Below are 4,633 nucleotides of genomic sequence, written 5' to 3' on the forward strand. Positions count from 1 at the left end.
CCACCTCCCTGCCCCCGCCCAGCGAGGCCAGAGGCACAGGCAGCCCCCGAGGTAGAACAGGAGGCGAGGTGGGATGGATGGGGTATAAATGAAGCGTGCAGAGGACAGAGCTGGGGGCTGAGGAGGTGGCCGAGTGCCTGGAGGCCTGGAGCAGGGAGGGTCTGGGCACAGGCTGGTGAGGAAGGCGATTTGGGTGGTTCCGAGTGAGAGATACCAAGGTGCTAGCTGAACCGGAGCTGAACAATGTCCAGCAAGGACCCGAGGTTGTCTCCCATTGGCCTGGCCCTTTGTACCTACTGTGCCCAGTGCTTTGTCACCCTCTTTTTCACCCTCAGGGCCTCAGCTTGTTCCTTCTTCCATCCTGAGACCCAGTCCCCCAAAACTCCCTCTGTCTGGCCCATCCTGACCCCACCGACCTCCTCTGCCTTTATCCACCTATGCCGAGCCCTGGTCCCCTGGGAATGGAGGCCAGACCAGCTCCTTCCCTCCTGGTGCAGGGCCAGTCCAGCCGCCTCCAGGTCACCTCTCTCTGTCGTGGTCTAGCTGCATGGCTTGGTGCCTGGGGCCTCCCTGGGGTGGGCCAAGGGGTTCCTTCATGTTGTAGAAGCTCGGGCCCCATGTGGACAGTGGCCCCTTTTCTGTGGCTCCCAGAGCTCCCATTGCCCCTCATTTCACCCCCACGGCAGCCAGCGCTGTGAGAGGTGACCCATTACACAGGCGGTCAGGGGCGAAGGGTCCGGATCACCCAGGCTGTCTGTCAGGCTCTCCCTACCTCTCCCTCGGCTTTCCACTGTTTTCTCATTTGTAAAATGGGCAAGCCAGTCCTCCCTCCCCACCCTCTGCTATCCCAGAGTTCCCTGGGATACCCTCACATGCAAACCCCTGGGAAGGGTGGGGGGCCCAAGGTGCACGCCCCGACCTGGGCCACCAGCCCTTGAGGCAGTGATAGAAGGACTGGAATTGGGGGTGGAGAGAGACTGATGTCCAGAAGCTGCCCCCGGCCCCTCTGCTAGGGTGCCACAGAGCCTCCCTGGGCCACAGGACTGTCCACAGCCTCCCAGCTTGGTTCTGGGCCTGGCTAGCGATCTCACAGGAAGGAGGATTTCGAAATGGGTTATAAGGCTGAGGGAGAGTTCTCTACTCCCCGGAGGCTGGAGGTAATGAACTTCCTGCCCGTTTAGGGAGAAGGAACTGCCTAAGCCTCTGCACAATCTTCCAGGTTCTTAATAGCCTGAGGCCAGGTCGGGGGCAGTGAGGGTTGTTGAGGGTGCAGTGAGCCTCCCCAAGAAAACCAAAGCCAGGAGGAGGCCACCTTGCTGGGCCTTGGCCTCCTGTCCTCAGCCCCTGGACCCCAGGTGCTCTGGCTGGGAATCAGCCTTTTCCAGTTGGCCCCAGAGACAGAGAGGGGAGCCTGGAAGAATTTCTCCCACGCCCCCGTCTGGGCCCTAGCATGGCTGCCCTGACTCCACAGTCTCTTCTCCACGTAGGGCCTGTCCCTTTCTGTGCTTGAAACCTTCCTGTTCCCATCTCACTGGGAACCAAACCTCAACTCCTCCCTGTGACCTCTGGGGCCCTTGGGGACCAACCCGTCACCCCCTTGTGGGCACAGCCATTGCCAGCATGGTGGCGGAGCCCCGTTCAGGGCAAGGCTGTGAAGCCAGGAGGTGTTGACATCTTCCGTGAGCAAGAAGAGACGCAGAAGGAGGAGGAGGGTCAGAGTGAAAGGGCGGTACCCTTGGAGGGGCTTTGACGCAAAGGATACTGAGGAAGCCGTGTTCTGGGACTCCCAGTGTGGAGCAAAGAAGACCGAGCACCCATTCCCCACCGGCCGGGCCGGAGACGGGCCAGTGCAGGGGGAAAGGGTGGCAGATGACTGCAGGGGGCACAGGTGGCAGTGAGGGAGCTGGAGGGGACAGAGAGCTCCTTATTGGCAAGCTTGTGTGTGACTCTGAATGGGAGAGAGGACCCACCCTTGGGGGTCATTTTGGGGCTGGGTGGCTGCTGGCCTCTCTTGAATCCCAGTTCCACTTCCCAACGGCCATGTCCACTTGAGCCTGGGTTTAAGTGACAATCGAGAGGCTCAGCATTGCTCAGAGAGGACAGATGGGGAACTCCGTGCTTGCGCAGAGGCTCGGAGGGTGTGCTGGCTGTGTGTTTCCTTCTGCATTCATCCTGCAGGAAAAGCAGCTTGCCAGGAGGCAGTGCGGAGGGGGTCTGCCAAATGGGGACCCAGGGACTGTGGTTGCCCCCACAGGGAGCACCTGGGGTAGGGGCAAGGCGAGCAGAGAAGCGTGTGTGTGTGTGTGTCTTGGCACTGTATTGTGTATTACATGTGTGCGTGTGTGTGCGTCAATGCGTTCGTGTGTGTGCGTGCGTGCATGCGTGCATGTGTGTGTGTGTGTGTGGTCTCAGGAGGGGCTGGAGAAGGGGAACAGCTGGGCTTGTGCCAGAGGGAAGGGGGCCTGAGGGGGAACAGGTGAGAGGCAGGCCGAGGGGAGCCTTAGACTCTAAGGGTGGCTGGCAGCCATCCCGAGGGTGGACCCCAGGCCTAGAACTGGGAGGAGAAGCCGCAGGCAGCCCGGAGGGCCAAGCCTCTGGTGCTGCTTCCTCTTGTTGGGGGCCCTGCCCCACCCCTCGGGGGTCTCAGAGTACGCTTCTCTCTGCCTGGCCTGACCTTGCTCTGACAGGGATTTCCCATCTCTCCTCCTAGGTCATGCCCTGCCACCCTCGTCAGTGCCTTGGGGCATCTGAAACCTTTTAGCTAAGTCTGACACCCAGGGGAGGGGCCCACCCTGTCCGTTCTGCCCCTCACGGTTTCAGCCTCCAGCCCTCCCTCCTGCTCTTGCTCCTCTCAGCACTTGCCTGAGAAAACCATCTCTGGAAACCAAACTGCAAAGTGGGCGTGGGAAACCATGGCCCCTCCTCAGCAACGATTTCCAGAGGATTCTGCGAAGCTGAGTTTCCATGGGAACACGTGCTGGTTGCACACGGAATCCCAACTTCACAGCCAACATCGCGGGACCTTGGCAAGGTGGGGGCGGGTTGCTGGGCCAGGCGCAGCCACTGCGTGTTGGCCACCAGCCCTCACTAACCTGAAATCAAGTTACAGGCAAATCTGCCTTTTTTTTTTTTTTTCCCACATTCTAATTTAAAGGCCACGCTCCATTCTAAGGATGCCTCTGGGGTTTCCAAGATAGATTTTTATGTTGTTCGATAGTTTTCTTGGCAGACCGCTCAGCCAGGAGAGGTGGGCTGTGGCCTCAGCCCAGCCAGGCTGGCAGAGTGCTATCTCTCTGTCCCTCCTGGATGTCAGGGGATGTCACTTGTCCACCTGAGGGGCTTCACCATCCCTGAATCCAGACTCCAAGAGTTGGGGACATTGGCATAAAGGCACTGAGACACTTTCTTTCCTAGGCTCCTCTGACCCGTGGTCATAATTATGGCCTCCAAGCCTTGAGCGAGCGCGGGTCAGGCCCTCCTCTCTGCCCTTGGTGTCAGCAAGTGTTTTTTAATGTGTGTGTCCATGCAGATGATGCAGGCGCACATTGTAGTTAAACACTTAAACTACAGCACAGTGAAATTGCCTCTGATGCTCCTGCCACCTTGCAGCCTCCATCCTAGTCCCTTCCCCAGAGGCGACCACTGGGTCATTTGGGTGTGCTTTCTTCCAGGCTGTTTTTATTGCATCTACATACACATCTGCATATATATGAAGATATAAAATCTAGTGCTTGTGAAGGGTTCTGAAAAGCGTGAATGCCATCCTTCTGTAGGCGTTATTTGTGCTTGCTTTGTTCATGCAGCCCCACGCGGTGGGGGTCTGCCTGTGACAGCACATCGGAGCTGCCAGATTCTTTGCTAATGGCAAAGTGTTCTGTAGGACCAGTGGTTCCTAATTTAATCAGACCCCTATAATGGCCTTTTCAGTTCACAGTTTTCCAAGGTCACGGAAGGGACTGCATGGAGCATCCTTAGACATATCTGCAAACCTGTCAGGGTGTGGATTTGAACTGTGTTAACAGGCGCTGCCAAATCGTCACACACGTAGATCGTACTGCTTCCTCTTCCTCAGGCTCTTTATCTAAAATATTTCATTTAATTCTGCGAAGTGGGAGCTCGTCTCCCTGTTTTCCCAAAGCAAAAACTGTCATCCAGAGAAGCTGATTGGCTAAAGGTCGCCAGAAGGGGCAGTGCTAGGCCAGCTCCAGCTCTGTGCGGTCCCACTGTCTCCAGGGAGGAGGGAAGGTGGGGCAGGGAGGAGGACAAAAAGAGCCTTGGAGGGACTCGGTGCCTCCAGGGCTGGGGAAGCCCATGAAGGGACCAATTTCCTTCATAGATGGCCTGTCAGCTTTACCTTGCTCGTACCTGTTTCTCAGACCTGTGGTCTATCTCCCTGGAGAAATGGAGGCAGTAGAGGTGGTAGGGCGGCACCTGCCTGGCAGCCCATGCCCACTGTGGGGCCTGGTTCAGGCAGCCTAGATGTTTGGATCCCAAGCCTCCACTGGAAATTGGTGGCACAGCACGCCTGGAGGTGTGAGCCGCCTCTTGGAAGCTTTATAATCTGGGATAATGCCGCTGTAATTGTCATGGTTCCACACTTACAGTTCTCTTGTTACCTGAAAACCTACTTGCA

The sequence above is a fragment of the Pteropus medius genome, unplaced genomic scaffold (genome assembly GCF_902729225.1).
Source record: "Pteropus medius unplaced genomic scaffold, Ma_sr-lr_union100, whole genome shotgun sequence".
Taxonomy (NCBI): Eukaryota; Metazoa; Chordata; class Mammalia; order Chiroptera; family Pteropodidae; genus Pteropus; species Pteropus medius.